Raw genomic sequence first — 18474 nt, forward strand, 5'->3', positions numbered from 1 at the left:
GAGAGCTTTGCCAATGGCATATAAAATGAAATTTACTGCTATAAATGAATTAAGAACAATGCCTAATGCATTAGTATCTAGAGACACTTTGGTTGGAAAACTTTCAGCTTTTGAACTTGAGGAATTTGACCATGTTGCTACTATTAAGATAGATCTAGCTTTCAAAGCATCATCATCATCTGCAACATCATCATCATCTGAGAAATCTGATTGGAAATCCTTTTATGCAAGAGAACTTGAAGAAAGCAGGAGAGAAAATGAAGAACTTGAAGCACTATTTGCAAGGAAAATGCCTAAAGGTCCAATTGGAAGTAAGTATGAAGGTAAAGCACCCTTTAAATATTTTAATTGTAGTAAGATCGGTCATATGGCTTCTAGATGTCCCGATAGACATGCAAGACTAATAGAAGAAGCTAAAAGAACATATAAGCCTAACCCTGATTATCAGAGATACAAGTTTAAGAAGAATAGAGACAAATCTTGTTATTATGCTGATGAAGGAGTCACTGATGATTCTGATGAGGATCTAGAAGACAATGGATGGGATTTTGTTGCTATAATAGAAGATCAACCAACACCTACTATTCAACCGGTAGAGCAGGCTCTGGCAACTAAAGTTGAAGATAAGGATGAATGGATTATTGATTCAGGATGTTCACATCACATGACTGTTAGGCCCAATATGGAAAGCTAATGTACTAAGAGGGGAGGGGTGAATCAGTACTTCTTAAATCCTTTCTTCAACAATATCTTTACTGTTATGCATAAACCAAAAACTGCTATAACATAACATAAAGCTAAAACAAATAAATAACAATCATACATGATTCACTCCATAACACATATATTTTGGTTACGTAGAAACTCTTGGTTAGAGAGAAAAACTGCATTGGGGATGGCACCCACAACTTCACTACTGCAATTATAAAGGTTGCTCAGTTAGAGCTACATGTTCAACTATTTCTGATAGCTTACCCTATTAGGAGTATTGAGATCATTAGATCTACCTTACTAAAGGACTTTACAACACTTATTCTAAATGCTGCACCTGGTTAAAGGCTTTACAATTTATAGACTTTGTTAGAGTCTTTTACCCTGTTAGAGGTTTCTCTTACAACTTTAAAATATTACAATAAAATCATTACAAATATCTACAACTTCACATCTGAAATGTTATAGTAGATTCTATGTGCTCAAGATGAGATTACCTTGATTATAGCATACCTTGGTAACCCATAGAGTAACTCGGTAAACCCTTTTGTTTACTCTGTTCTTTGACTATTCTCTGAAATGTGTCTTGGTGACCTCTGTGTCTCTGACAGTCCCAATACTCAGTGCTTCCTTATCTATTACACATTTCTTGCTTCATACACCTCTGTATTACCATATTTTTATCCTTAATCCATGCTATATAAATATATCTCTTATGTTGGTGATCTGTTCATTGCTTCGATCTTACAAACATGATTTATCGAATGAATAACCATGCAAAATATTTCATTGGATAGATGACCTCAAAATCATACAAAATCTTTAAGTGCAATTTCCAATATGATAACAGTTCTTTGTTCCTCGATCTTGTAACATGTTTTCCCATGTGTGTCTAGGTTCAATGAATTTGGTAACATGTTTCACTTGGTGTTTATAAACTTGGTGTATCATTATTGCTGCTCAGTAGACATGGAATGTTACTTGGTAGATAGCTCGGTGTATACTAGGCTCTGTGACTACTTTCTTCTATAACCGACTGCTCTATACTTACCGACTGAATATTTTGATAGAAGTAACCGACTAGAGTATATAGAATGACTTTGGATATAAAACTAATGGCAACTTAGTAAGTAGTAACAATCTCCCCTTTTGACATTAGTTGAGATGCTTGACAAAACTCCTTTTTCAAAGTCATAACTCAAAAATCTATATACTTACAAAATTTTGACAAAACTGACAGTATATATATATTAGTCGATAAAATGGTATATTAAGATATACTCCCCTTATCAATATATTGTAGAAAACTCTAATTTTGCATGCTCGGTGATCAATGTTCTATATTAACTTGGTTGTCACTGCTCGGTTCACTGTCAAAATTAACTGTACATTTGGATACTATGTTCTGCTCGGTATACTCTCCCTGTATACTACACTCCCCCTTTGGTACTTTGATGATGCTATACTCCCCCTTTTTGACAAACATCAAAATTTAGTTACCATTCGGTGGTGGCAACTGGTCAAAAATGGATTTATATTTTGTCTTTGCATCGATGAGAGCGGCAGAGAGGGCATCCTTGACACTGTCCATGAGTGAATTCTGAGCTGTAATGTCAGCTAATAGTGAAATTAGTCCATCTAAGGTGCTTCCCTCTTGCTGAGTGGATAGGGAGGTAGCTTTGTTGATCTTCTCTTGGATGGAGGACAAGTGTGGAATGAATAATGTTTGAAGTGTCATAATGTCCATCCTTATTTGGTGCTCTTCATTCTTGAGTTCCAATTGTTGAGCCATGAGCTTTTGTAACTTTGTATAGTATTACTGAATAGAATTGGGCTTAGTGGTCAACTTTTTTGAGAGATCGGTGATCTCTTTCTCAATCACTTCTATTTTATTTTTAATATTTTTAATGAATAAAGAGAATGTACAGAGTTTCTGAAATAAATAAAGAATGTGCTTCAGTTGAGGGGTCAACTCAGCAATAAATTTGACAAGTTTAACTTTGCCAATAGCAATAGATTTCTGTACCTCTTCAATCATTTTAGCAGTGAGCTCCTTGTCCTTCAATTTGCTCAAATATTCAAATGCATCTACTCCAGATGTCTCTATCTTGGTTAGGAGTTCATCCAGTTGAATATGGATGGTGACATCTTTTGTCACTGTTGCTTCAGGTAGCATATCGGTTAAGAGTGCTTTCACTTTTTGAAGTACTTTGTTTTTCTTTTGAATAGCCATTTGCTTCTCCTGTTCTACTTTGGCCTTGCATAGTTCACCGAATTCAATGAGTTCTTGCCCTTTTAATTTGGATATATCTACATTTGGCAACACTATTGGTTTTGACAAATCTAATTTGAAACTATGCTGCTTCATTTTCTTGTCTCTAGAAGACGAGGCTTTCATCAGTTGAACTAAGACAATGGCTTGAGAGGCTTGTTGACCCTCGGTAGGTTGCTCGGTAGAGGAAACACTTTGGTTGATTTATTTAGCCTCTGTAGTGTCCTTTGGTGCCTCTATGCTTGGTATCTCGGTTGTAACATTTTCAGTGCTTGTGAGGTCTGTTCCCCGGTGGCTTGAGAAGTAGCTTCTCCTTCTGTAGACTTGTGACCTTCTATTCCTTGTTCAGTATCCTGAGGGGCCTTGGTTGAAACAAGCTGATTGACCAGAGGATAGGGCTGAACTTGTTCCAAAACTGACTCACTGGATACAAGTTGGGCATAAGCATTCCCTTCTATCATTTCTTGTTCTGGTGCCTTGATGTCCATGATATCCTCATCAATTTGTATAGTATCAGCAGGGTCTTGCTCGGTGATATCAGGATCTTGCTCGGTGACATCAACTATTTCAACTTCAGCTTGTTCACCAACATTCTTGATTCGAAATATTTCTTGCCACTTTTCCTTGGTTTCATTCTCTACATCCAAGTAAAGTCCATTCATTAATTTTAAGGCTCTTTGCTTGACTAGGAATTTTTTATGGTAGTTTTTCAGATGTTCTTTGATCTCATCTACCGACATGTCTGGAAAGAGATGTACCAGACTTCTTTCTCTCATCTTCTTTTCCGAGTCCATGACATATGTCCACCTGTTATCAATATGCAAATACAATTCTTTTGAAAGAGAATTAGTTACTTCCAATGGGACCAATCGAAATTTCAAAAGAGTGTAGATTACGGCTTCTTCAATTTGTCTCTTTTCTACATCATTTCTAGATTCATATTTTACATATATGAATGATCCAAATCCACCATATTGCTTCAGATTAGCACAAAAATTTTCAACACTATGTACATTTTCCTTTTTAGTCTTGACAATTTGAAATTTACTTTTGTCTTCAGATTCAATGTCACTAGACTCTTTAGCCAAAATGAGTCTCCGAGTAGATTTCTTGTAAGTTTTTGTTACCTTGGGTGTGACAACATTCTTTGGTTTCTTACTTGGTGATGTTGCAGATGCTCTTGTATTAGGTCGCTTTGCTGGAGGAGTCAATGATACCTTTGATGTATCATGTTTCTTCCTTTTCAAAACTTTCCCTTTAGGCAATTCAGTGCTCAATGTAATAGCTGCCTCCCGGGCTTCAGATTCCTCCTTGGTGATGGCTAGAGTTCCCTTGACAGGTGTGGAGGAAGAACCTTCTCCAAATTTCTCCGTTAATACCTTGATCATTTTTGTTGCCTTCCTTGTAGCCTTAGGCACTACAATGCTCATCTTAACTTTTTCTTTCACTTCTTCATATGTACCATATCTTAGCTCGGTAGCATGCCTTGGTAAAGTGAGAAAAGCATCTATATGTTGTTGTGTGATGTCAAAATCAAACTCATAACCCATAGGTGGCAAAGATTGAGTTCTCGGTTCCACAACATTAACATAGCAGTAGTCGGTGTCTACTTCAAAACATATGTCATCTTTGTATTTCTCCACTAACTTGGGTGGAATTCTATACCTGTTATGCATCTTCTCTTGAAACTTGCTAAATTAATCATCCATGATATCATTAAATTTATCACTTAGCTTCTTGATGAAGTCATTGATTTGGTGGGTGATTGGTCGGTGTAGCTGCCAAACTGCATTACCGACTGATGGAAAGAATTTCTCAAAATAGAAAAATATGCATACCAAAAGTGATCCAAACTTCAGTGTATTAGCCGAGTTGTTCTTCTTTGGCTTCCTTATGGTATTTAGATTCTCAAATAGGTTTTTTAACAATACCTCACATAAATCAATTTTCATGCCTTTCTTCACAATTTTATATGCTAAATTGACTGTTGCATAGGGTACACTATTTTCCCTTGCCGATTGGAAGAAACAATAACCTATTACTCTAATTGCAAACTTTAGCTCTGCATCTATCACATTGTTTAGTTTTAGTCCTCTGCAATCAGATTCTACTCCTGTTAAGCTAATCAATTCCTTTTGTGATATCATTTTCTAAGCTCAGACATGATTGAAAATAGGGTAACCGGTGATCAAATGAATGATTTCCTTGGTGATTTTGAATGGTTTCTCTGCTAACCACATGAAATCATCATGAACTTTGCTTAGAACAAACTTAACCCATTGGGGTTTGAATACACGGGGATAGGTTAGGGCTTTAGTCAATCCCTTAATTTTAATGTGTTCATACTTGCTATCCAATTTCCCATCAGTACACAATTCATCATATGTGTCCTTGATTTCAACATGACCTAGTTCCTCAACATGACACTTAGTGAAGAATCTCACATCCTCAACTAATAAAACTCTATCCGGAATGAGTGAAAATGTAGTTTTATCATCTGGTTCAGATGCAACTTTGGGAGTTAAAGAGTATTTCAGTGAGGGCTTTTCAATGTTCTCAACAACAATAGGCTTCTGGATCTTAGGTGCCATTGCAAATTTCGGATAATCTCTTAACAAAAGATTCTTAGGGTTTGAAGACTTTCAAACATCAAACAGATATAAAGTAGATAATCACAATTGATATTTCCTGGTAGCTAGCTCTAAGAAATGCTTGAGATCGATGTGTAAATACCTTGAAATTTGCTCGGGAGGTGGTTTGATCACCTTGGAATCGCTATGCTTTCTTGAAAACTTGGTAAGTGTAAAATGACTGTGCAAAGTGCTTTTAAGTACACAATATACCTTATCGGGCTCCATGCAGTTAGGTCAAAAAACATTAAATGCACTTGATGCCACTTCCTTTTTATGCTTTTACCGAGTAGCCAGACTTCCTGCATTTACTGACTTGACAGGCGTCCAAAAGACTTGATAAAATTTCAAATTTTTTTCTAGTGCATCTTTAATTATGCAGATTTTGAATTAAGTACATGATAAAATAAGAACTGTTAAGATTGAACCTTTGAGAGAATGCATCCCCTTCATACCTTTACTGATTAATTTGGAATAGGTGCACCTAACTCAGTAGATAAGGTGCTTTCTTCATTTGACACAATTCCTTCTTTTTCCAAATCATTTGTTATTTGCCTTTTATTTCCTCAGTGTCTCCTCTAGGTTGATCTTTGCAATCTCTAGCCAAGTGTCCAACTTTGTGACAATGAAAACATGCCATACCAAGATTTCTCCATGATCTTCGGTTGTTCATTCCAAACCTTATAAAGCAGTTGGCACTTATATGTCCATATCTTCCACAACATTCACACCATATCCTTGTATTGCAATCCCATGGTACTACATAATACTGTCGGTTAGAATCTGTGTGAGTTCGGTAGCCTCTAGTATTTTCTCAATGTGCAAACCATATATAGTTCTTTTGCTAGCAGGCTTTGTCCTACATTGGTTAGATGTGTGACCATATTTATTACAATTGTTACAATAACCATTAGACTTAGTGACATTTGGTTGCTTACCTTTTCTAATTTGGCACAAATTAGCAGTATGTCCTTGTTTTCCACAGTAGTTGCAAGTAAGATTCTTTCCTTTGATGTTCTTCTTGTTTCCAGCTTGCTTTGATGATTCTCCTCTCTCGGTAGTATGGATTCCCTTCTTGGTAGAGTCTTTTCCTTTGTAACCGAGTCCTGCACCTTTGTTGGGTCTTCTTGTATTCAGTTGCTCATCCAACATCTTTGATTCTTTATAACTCTTCTTTAGTGTTTCTTTGGATTTCTTCTCTGTTTCAAGTTCATCAGTCAACCTTGATATTTCAAGTTTCAATGCTTGATTCTCATCATCTTTTAGATTTGCTTCATGATGTGCATAACCCAATTGATCTGACAGATTTTGTTGAATCCCAGTCAACCTTGTGATTTCATCATTCTTTTTAGATACTAATGCTTTAAGCTGTTGTTTTTCTCTTTCTAGATCTCTTACTTTATCCTCAGCTATCCTTAATGCATCAAGATTTTCAATCATCTGTGTGCTGAAATGTTCATGTCCTCTTTTCATTTCTTTTAGCTGATCAGTCAGTGCTTTGTTCTTCTCCTTCAATTCTTCAATCATCTCTTCAATCTCTTCAGATATACTATTCTCAGATGATGTCTCAATTTTTTCTACTAACTCTTGAGAAACTTGCAAATCATCAGATAATCTTCTTCTAACTTTCAATGATTTTTGCAATTGTCTTTGCATGTCTGCAATCACTTGATTAGCATGATCCAACTCTTCTTGCAGATACACAATTCTCTGAGATTGTTTATAGCCTTCCATTGATAAGATCTTTCCGTTTAGGTTGTTAAACCCTTTTCCAAGATTGAAGCTTTGATACCAATTGTTAGGCCCAATATGGAAAGCTAATGTACTAAGAGGGGAGGGGTGAATCAATACTTCAAATCCTTTCTTCAACAATATCTTTACTATTATGCATAAACCAAAAATTGTTGTAACATAACATAAAGCTAAAACAAATAAATAACAATCATACATGATTCACTCCATAACACATATATTTTGGTTACGCAGAAACTCTTGGTTAGAGAGAAAAAGTGTGGTGGAGATGGCACCCACAACTTCACTACTGCAATAATAAAGGTTGCTCGGTTAGAGCTACATGTTCAGCTATTTCTGATAGCTTACCCTGTTAGGAGTATTGAGATTGTTAGATCTACCTTGCTAAAGGATTTTACAACACTTATTCTAAATGTTGCACCTAGTTAAAGGCTTTACAATTTATAGACTTTGTTAGAGTCTTTAACCCTGTTAGAGGTTTCTCTTACAACTTCAAAATATTACAATAAAATCATTACAAATATCTACAACTTCACATCTGAAATGTTATAGCAGATTCTATGTGCTCAAAATGAGATTACCTTGCTTAGAGCATACCTCGGTAACCCATAGAGTAACTCAATAAACCCTTTTGTTTACTCTGTTCTTTGACTGTTCTCTGAAATGTGTCTCGGTGACCTCTATGTCTCTGACAGTCGCAATACTCAGTGCTTCCTTATCTATTACACATGTCTTGCTTCATACACCTCTGTATTACCATATTTTTATCCTTAAACCATGTTGTATAAATAGATCACTTATGTTGGTGACCTATTCATTGCTTCGATCTTACCATGCAAAATATTTCATTGGATAGATGACCTTGAAATCATACAAAATCTTTAAGTGCAATTTCCAATATGATAACGGTTCTTTGTTCCTCGATCTTGTAACATGTTTTCCCATGTGTGTCTAGGTTCAATGAATCTGGTAACACGTTTCACTCGGTGTATATCAACTCAGTGTATCATTATTGTTGCTCGGTAGATAGCTCGGTGTATACTAGGCTCTGTGACTACTTTCTTCTATAACCGACTGCTCTATACTTACGGACTGAATATTTCAATAGAAGTAACCGACTAGAGTATATAGAATGAATTTGGATATAAAACTAATGGCAACTTAGTAATTAGTAACAATGACTAATGATAAGAGTAAATTCTTAACCTTTCAAGATTACAATGGAGGTGTAATAAGATTTGGAGATGATAAAGCTTGTATGATCAAAGGAAATAGAACTATATCATTTGATGGTAAGCACAATACTGATAATGTTTACTATGTTGAAGGTTTGAAGCATAATATTTTGAGTGTTGGTCAATTAGTTGAGAAAATATTTCAATTACAATTCAAGAATGGTAAATGCAAAATCTTAAACAGAACTGGTTTGGAAATTGCAACCGGTAATTAGACTAGAGGTAATATCTTTCATTTGAACAACATTGAGAAAGCATGTTTGATTGCTCATATTGATGAAAGTTGGTTATGGCATAAGAGACTTTGTCATGTAAATTTTGATTGCATTGTGAAAATCAATACAACTAAGGCAATAAGAGATTTACCTAAGATTGTTAAACCTCACAATCCGGTATGTAAGGAATGTCAATTTGGAAGGCAAGTTAGAGCAACTTTCAAGAGTATTCCAGAGAAGTCTAACAATGTTCTTGATTTAATTCATACTGATTTATGTGGTCCAACAAGAACTAGAAGTATACAAGGAGATAGGTATTTTATGCTAATCATTGATGAATTTTCTAGAATGTGTTGGGTTACTTTTCTCAGGGAGAAATCTGAAGCATTTGGGAAATTCAAACTATTCAAGGTGATGATAGAGAATGAAACCGACAAGAAAATCAAATGTTTGAGATCAGATCAAGGAGGTGAATTTACATCTAAGGGATTTAATACATTATGTGAAGTGAATGGGATCAGAAGACAATTATCAACACCCCAGACACCCCAACAGAATGGAGTTGTTGAAAGGAAAAACATAACTATCTTGGATGCAACCAGAAGTATGATATCAGATGAAAATCTACCTCATATATGATAACTCAATGATGAAAGGATAGTACCAAACCGGTACTAAGAGGGGGGGGTGAATCAGTACAGACAAGAACACAATCCTAAACTGGTTTGTCTGTAGACACTGCGCTTTGGTAAACAAATAGTAACACCGGTCTTAAACAGAGTACAACCGACAAAACCCAGAATAACTGAGACAAGCATAAACTGGTTGACACTTATCTTTTCATATAATCTAATACTTCATTTCCATTTCACCCTAGTGCATGAACAAGTAATCTATCATCAAAGATATATAAACAGCTAGATCAACATGGTTTACCTTTAGACACAAATCAATTAAATTATCACATGAAAAACACCACACATGACACACAGATTTTCACATGGAAACCCAACTGGGAAAAACCACGATGGGTATGAATACCCACATGATTTTTTTGAACTCTTTAGAAGTCCACTTTGTTAGGAGCCTAGTCCAGTTAAAGACTGTTACAACAGGTTCTGTTAGGAACCGATCCTGCTACGGATTACGCAGTTAAGGGATGGCTAAATACCCGGTTAAGAGTTAAACCCTGTTAGAGGTTACCTTGTTAGAGGATTTCATGAACTCAATGGCTTTGAGTCACCCTGTTAAAGGATTTACAACAAGCTAGCTAAAGCTACCCAGTTAAGAGATTTTCCAACTGTTGAAGTGGTTAAAGATCAATAGGTAATACAATGATCTGGTAGTAGCACTCAATGCCAATGTAGATTCGCTTTATCTCCTCTTCACCTTCTGCACTTACACTCTGCAGGTATCACTTCTTTCCTCTGGTCTGGCAATAATCATGTATCTCTTCACTTGCATACACACACACAACTTTTTGCCAACAAATATGGAAAGAAACACAACATCGACCTTATAGGAAACAGATAGGTCGGTAGCATAAACCCTAAACCCTAAACCTATTAGGTTAAGCAATTCAAATGATTCAATCCTGACCATTGAGCACATTGCATTAAATGCAACAGTCTTGAATCGATCTCAAGACATTCTCCATCGTTCGATCTCCACCGCTTTCATGGCGACTGATAACCCATCATGTGTTTTCACCGTTTACAAAATTTGCACATTCCTGAGGTAGATAGGAACAATCTCCTTCATGCAAGATCTTTCACACGCACAAGAGTGGTGTGGCAACATGATCTGTTCTTCGTTACAATGCTAACTCATCACACAATGTCACCGGTTGAGTCACACATGCTTGAAGCACTTCAATCGGAAACCCTGAAGTTGAGACTACCAACTGGTAGTCATACAAAGCTTCCATGTACCGGTTCCCATAACCACATGCCGGTTCACCTTGAACAAGCACACCGCTTCACTTTGACACATATATGGGTTCACAATGTTATACCAAATCTCACATATACTGGTTCTTGGTAACATACCGATTCTCTTTTCTGCAGCATATTGACATCAATGACAACATACAATGTCATCATGTCCTCATACCGGTTCACATAATGCCAACAATATATACTGGAGAGAAGTGGTCAATACAATAGTTTATACATTCAACAGAGTTCACATCAAAGGTGAAACCGGTAAGACCCCTCATTAACTATGGTTTGGCAATACTCCTACTCTTAAATATTTCAAAATATTTGGAAGTAAATGCTATGTTAGAAGAGATGAGTATATTGGAAAATTTGATCCTAGAAGTGATGAAGGAATATTTCTTGGTTATTCATCTAAAAGCAAGGCATATAGATGTTTTAACAAGAGATTGCAGAAAATTGTTGAGAGTGCAAATGTGAAGATTGATGAATAGTTTAGAGGAAATTCAAGGTACATGGACTTTGAACCGGCAATAAAGATAATCACAAATGAACCTACTATGAGTACACTAGTACAGAATGGTGATCCAGTGACACTGGCATCATCTGAAAATTTAACAGTTACTGAAGAACAACAAGTAAAAACACCCCGGTATGTAAGATTGAATCACTCTGAAGATCAGATAATTGGAAACAAATTTCAAGGAGTTATGACTAGAGGAAGATTGGAAAATGAAGAGGTATGTCTTATTTCTCAATTTGAAACTACATCAATTAATGAGGCATGTGAAGATAAATATTGGATTAAAGCTATGGAAGATGAATTGGAACAAATTGAAAGGAATAACACTTGGTCATTAGTTCCTTGGCCTAAAGACAAAAATGTAATTGGAACTAAATGGGTTTTCAAAAATAAACTTAATGAAGATGGTAAGGAAATAAAAAAAAAGAAAGATTAGTATGTAAGGGATATTCACAGAAAGAAGGAATTGATTACAATGAAACCTTTGCATCGGTAGCTAGAATTGAGGCAGTCAAAGTTTTATTGGCTTTCGCAGCACACAAGAACTATAAAGTATATCAAATGGATGTTAAATGTGCATTTCTGAATGGAGATCTTGAAGAAGAAGTTTATTTTGAACAACCTAATGGATTTTCTTTGACAAATAACAAAGATATGGTTTGCAGGTTAAGGAAAGCTTTATATGGACTAAAACAAGCTCCTAGAGCTTGGTATGCTAGATTGGACAAATATCTTTTGAAGCTTGGATACACTAAAGGTAATGCTGACAACAATCTATACTACAAACTGACTAATGATGACATCTTGGTTATTGAAGTTTTTGTTGATGATATAATCTTTGAAGGAGAAGATGGATTGTGTAAAGACTTTTCTAACAAAATGCAGCAAGAATTTGAAATGTCTATGATTGGGGAGATAAAATTATTTTTAGGATTGCAAATTTCACAGACTGATAAAGGTATATTCCTATGTCAATCTAAGTACTTGAAGGAATTACTAAAGAAATTTGGCATGGAAAACTCTAAACCGGTAAGCACACCTATGACTACAACTAATAAATTATCTTTGAAGGATGAATCAACACCTGTAAATCCAACTAGATAGAAGTCTATGATAGGAGGTTTACTGTATTAGACACAAACAAGACCTGATATTATGAATGCAATATGTATTGTTTCAAGATTTCAGAGTAATCCTAAAGAAAATCATGAATCAACAGTAAAAAGGATTTTTTGGTACCTACAAGGCACTACAAATCTTGGTTTATGGTATCCTAAAGATGAAAATTTTGATTTATGTGCATACATAGATGCTAATTGGGCAGGAGATGTGGATGACAAAAAAAGCACCACCGATGGAGCATTTTTTGTTGGTAGCAGACTAATTTCATGGTTGAGCAAGAAACAGAGTTATACATCACTATTAATAGCAGAATCAGAATATGTTGCAACAACTACAAATTGTACACAGGTATTATGGATCAAACAAATGTTGAAGGACATAAAGGTAAAATGCAAGGAACCTATAACTATTTACTGTGACAATATGGCAGCAATTGATATATCAAAGAACCCGATATTTCATTCAAAGACTAAGCATGTTTCTATCAAATTCAATTTTCTGAAAGAGAATGTTGAAGCAAAAGAAGTGAAATTGGTTTATGTGAATCCTAAAGAGCAGATTGTAGATATTTTAACAAAGCCTTTGCCTAAGGAAACTTTTGAATATGTCAGAGAGCAGCCTGGATTTCTACCCCCACCGGTAGAGACTTAGATAGTTGATGTTTGTCATCAACCGACATAATTAACAGAAAATTTTTTTATTCTAGCTTTGATGAGGAGAGATACTTCTCAGGGGGAGTAGTTGGTATGTTGTAATGAGTTGGTATTTTATACTTGAATCTGGTTTTTGTATTGCTTTGGCATTTGATGTCGAAGGGGGACAAATATTATGGAAAAGCATTTTTGGGAGAGATATCTTTTTGGGGAGAGATATTATTGGGGAGAGACATTATGTATTTTCATTTCTGGTTAATGATCTCTTTGGGAGATTGTTGGTTTCTGGTTTTTGGCATTTCTATTTTGGCACTTTGATGGTTTTTCCATCTTGTGTTGCCATCAATGCCAAAGGGGGAGATTGTTGGTATTTTGGATATGTTGATATGGTTTTGTCATTGATGTCAACACTTGACAACACTTGTCAACACTTATCAGCACTTGGAGATTCTTGTTATGTTCACCGACAAGTCAAAGACTTATGCAGAGTCACTGGTATTTGGTTCACTGACAGGTTATATTGTTCACCGGAACTTATAATGACTTGGAAACTACTTGGTTATGTTGAAGACATTATTTGATCACTTGGTTTTGGTGATTTGGTTGTTGGTTTATTCGGGTTTGCATATTTGTTGTTATCGGCAAATAGGTCTAGGTTATGCACCGTCAAGCATATCTATTCCAAATCAGCACGACACATTATGGAGATGATTTATTATTATTGTAAATGCATTGAGCCGACATGATGCATCGATTATTTATTTTATTGTAATATCTTTTAGTGAGCCGACCTATTCAATTGGTCTTAGGTTATGGTATAAATGTAAGATCTCATTTGTGAGATTGATATGCGAAAAAGGAAAAGTATTGTAATGGAAATATGTGCAAATAAGAAGAGCTATTCATGCATACATCATTTGAAGGTTGAAGGAAGGTTTTTGTGAAGGTAATCAGAACTTAACCAGTATTGAATCTAGCATATGAAGATTTTATTTTGTGCAGTACATTATCATTGGATTTAACCATCCAATTGTAGTCAGTGTGAGTTTCATTTTGTGATTAAGTAGTGAGCTCTAGGCAACTGGCCTTTCTGCATGTGCAGACTCCATATTGTACACACATACTATCTGTAGTAGTATCATTTGATTGTGGGTAAGGATTCCCACCATGGTTTTTCCCCTTACAGGGTTTCCATGTACAAATATTTGTGTTTTGTGTTGTGGATGTTATTGTCTTTCTGTTTCATGCATTAATCTTTACTGGTACTGTAATTAACTAATAAAACTGTCTACTAGCATAAAGTTTGGTTTATTGACATTAAGCATTAAGTTTTGATTGAATTTATTGGACAACTGATTCACCAACCCCTCACAGTTGTCTCTGAGACCTAACAGGCCCAATCATTGATTGGCCATACAAAAATCCTTATGGTCATATGGCCCTACTCAGCTTACATCAATGTTTCCTCAACTTGCATGCATCAAAATTTTTTTCTAGGTATTTCAATTTGTTGGTATAAAAATAATTTTTTTTCACAAAACAAAATTATAGGTACACCCTATGCAAGGATGAGACCACGCATACATAGGAGAAAGGAGTATTCCCTACATAGGATGATATCACCCTTTGTAGGCCTCTACATATCCTATCATCCATCATACCACCAAAATCAACCTAGGGAATATTTTGTCCATAGATAAAATATTTTATTTTAGTTGATGAGGTTAGCACGTCTCCCAACAAAATATTATTAGAAATATTTTGAAGGAATATTCCATGCTAATGTCAACAGATCCTTCCCAATTTTCTCCCCCCTTCATAGTTGGCACATTTCAAATTTTGCCTCAACTTTAAAAGGTTGTTTCTCCATCATACAAAGGGATTTTTGAGCGAAATTATTTTTCACTATGCATATTTTTCATCCTCCATCCAATGGTATAATTGTTTTTACAAAATGATACATTATATTTTCCTATTTGTTGTTTCTTAGAGGACACTTTACACAATACCAATTTCTAGAATTTTTGGAGGCTTGTTTGGGCTTATATAGACACTTTTTGGGGTGTTATTTTTTTAAACTCGTATGATTTTTTGAGCTATGTACTGTGATGTTAGCTTTTCATGACAATATTCAAGAATATCAGATTCTAAATATGCCTTGTTTAAGGACTTGTACATCTTTTCAATTATGTAAATTCACTAAAATAAAGTACCATATCACTGTATTTTTTAAAGGGGTTTCATGTTTGCATAATGGGGGACTTTATATTTAAGTCTTTCATCATTTTGTTGAGCTTTGAAAGGAAACTTGATATATATCTTCATTGTGCACCTCATGACAACTTGTAGGTACTCAGTTTGTAGCAAATATTTATGTAAATACACTCATATAAAGTGTCACAAATCTAAATTTGTGTTTCTTAGGGAGGGAATCGTTGACCTAATGTTGGCTCTCATTCCTGTGCACATCTTTGTACCCAATTTCAATTGGTTTTACATTATCATTTCGTCATCAACATTAAGGGTAGAATCTTGAAATGGTTATGCTAATGCTTTTTGTTTTCAGTGGAACCATGGAGAAACCTCAATGGAGCAATATGGAATTCACAAATTTGTAGGGGGTCAAATAGACCGACACTTTTGTATCTCTCATATTGGGGATTATTTTAGTGGATCATTTTGTGATATTCTAGTATCCATGTAGAACATCAGGCACTTTTAGTAGTGGACTATAGGTCACTTGTTCTTTTTTTTATCATGTTCTTTGATCATAGTCTTATCTCTTCATCTATAATTTTGGAGGTTTGTTGATTCCAATATAGACTAGTTCATTTATAGACAACGTTTATAGTTCTTGACATGATTCAAGAGTTATTCATCATCATGTTCATCTTCACATGTACATCTTTACAACAGGTCTTGTCCTTGTGTTTCTCTCTATTAGAGGGGAGTTTTGTTTCCATGAGGTTTCCTCCCTTTCTCTATTTATGAGATATCTTCATTTATACATGACTACCTTATTGAGCCATGTTGTTGAGAATCATCTTTTTAGTGATTATTCTACAACCTAACTATCTCTTTAGGGGGGGTGTTAGTGTGAAATGGGTTTTGTTCAACTAGTTTTCTTTTAGCCTACATAGTTGATTCATATTCACACTACACTTAAGCTTACTTAGAAATTATCTAGACTTTTGTCTCACCTCATTTAGACTAACCAAGTGTCCCAACACTTGTCTGTAGAGTTATGCACTTGTTGCATACTTAAAGGAGTGGTCATAGTTCCACTCCTACCTTCTCACGTCTTCTAGCTTGCATGTAGAACAAGGCTCCTTTGTGAATTTTCATGTTGTGACACATGATTTTTTCTCATTTATGCATTGCTTGTTGTAGAGAGTTTTATGTTTTGCAAGTTGATCTTGGTTGTTACAACACGCAAGACACAACTTAATGGCTCCATGTGCCTTCTTGTCTAAATCATTTCAATCTTAATTTGACATTTCAAATCACTTTGTTTCTTGCGATACTAGCAACCAATGATCTCCCTCTTCAAAGATATCCTCCATCTTCAATTTCCACATCTCATAGCTAGTGCTATTGAATATTTTAATATCCTAATTAGAGGTAGCCATCATAGAAGAAACCATAATAAAAAATTCCTACTACAACCAAAAAATATTTAATAGTCAAGAGAAAGGTGTCCATGTCTCAACAAAATTGTTAGCTCTAGCACCGAATATTGAGGACAAGGTGAATCTAAACTGCATGTTGGAAATATGATGATTATTTCAACTACTAAAAAATATTGAATTATTTTTAAGCATGAATTTAAAGTTGTATTCAAATGTATTCAATCCAAAATAGAATTCTAAATTTGGAAAAATTCAATAATGTATAAAAGATATGAACAAATCGCAAAAGAACACAAACATATGTGGAGAAACCCCTTTAGAAAAAAATCCACTAGCAAAGAGGCCAAGATTCTATGTGTAAATCAAATAAATGATTGCAATGGTTCAATCTCCCTCCATGCACATGAAAATTATTAAAAAAACAACTTTGTTCCTCAAAAAAGCAACCTCAAACCTTTATTCACCACCCTTCTTCTCTAGTGAAGAGTTAAATTATTAAAAACTCACACCTTAGCCCTCCAAACTCCTCTCCATGAAAAAATCACTATATAAAATGTATAAAAACATAAGTAAGGTGTCCCAAAAAGCTTCCTTATTGAAAGTTAAAAGAACCTCCTTTCAAAGAAAAACAAATTGCTTTTCTTATCACCTTATATTACCCATTGGACTTCGACAACCAACTTAAGATAAGACGTTGTTTTATGACTTTCAGTCCAAGTTGGCACAAAAACAACTTGCATATTTGCAATTCTTTTTTACAAATACAAATTAATTTGTCATCCATATTATTCGCATCCCTCCATTATGGATAATTCAAAAATAAATAAGTGAGAATAAATTATTTATCAAATAAATTTTTTTTTGAAGGATTTACAAGGCGAATGACACCTATATCCTAACACTAAAATATTAACTTTAGAATGTTTTGTAAATCAAAAAATTATATTACCAAATGAGATTATAAGTGTTGCATGTTCAATAATTATAAAAAAATTAGCAAATACAAAATGTAACACCATATTTACATGGAGAAACCTTTTCATGAAAAAATCCATATGAGAAAGAGGGAAAGTATATTACTAATCTTCAACAAAGAGATACACAACAATACATTTCACTACTAATCTCTGATCAATTTCACAACACCTTGTTACCTACAACTTACCTTCATTAAACTATTGTCTCATAGCTCCAATTTATATAAAAATTTCAGAGGGAAAACCATAGTGGTAATCCGAAATGAGAGGAAAAAGTGATTGCAAAAAACCACACACAATTGACAATCAACATAAATATATTAATAAAATAAAATAAAAATCCCATGGCTCCCACGTGGGTGGTTAGCTCATAGCCAATCAACTCTTTGACTTCCAAGATACTCCATAGCTCATTGATGACTCTTTCAATCACATAATTGGTCAACATTTCATCTTCCACCCTTAGGAACTTAGCTCATGACTACTCATCTTCCCAAAGTGGACACCACGAAAAATATTTTCCCACTATGCTTTGTAACCACTAACATGTTTACACCTCTTTGGAATCTAATTATAATTTATCATAGAAAATAAATATTAAATATTTTTACTCTCATGTATCTTAGAAGGCTTTCCAAAGAACATGGAGACATGTTGTAATACAAGGTGAAGAAAGCTTGCAATATGAACTTAAACTAAAATTTATTGCAAATTTGGAACTCAAGGTTAACCCTTAATAAAGTGATTGCAGAATAAAAGCAAGAAGAAGAAAACCAATAACATGAAACACCAAATTTACATGTAGAAATCATTTTGGG

Source organism: Cryptomeria japonica, chromosome 11 (genome assembly GCF_030272615.1).
Source record: "Cryptomeria japonica chromosome 11, Sugi_1.0, whole genome shotgun sequence".
Taxonomy (NCBI): Eukaryota; Viridiplantae; Streptophyta; class Pinopsida; order Cupressales; family Cupressaceae; genus Cryptomeria; species Cryptomeria japonica.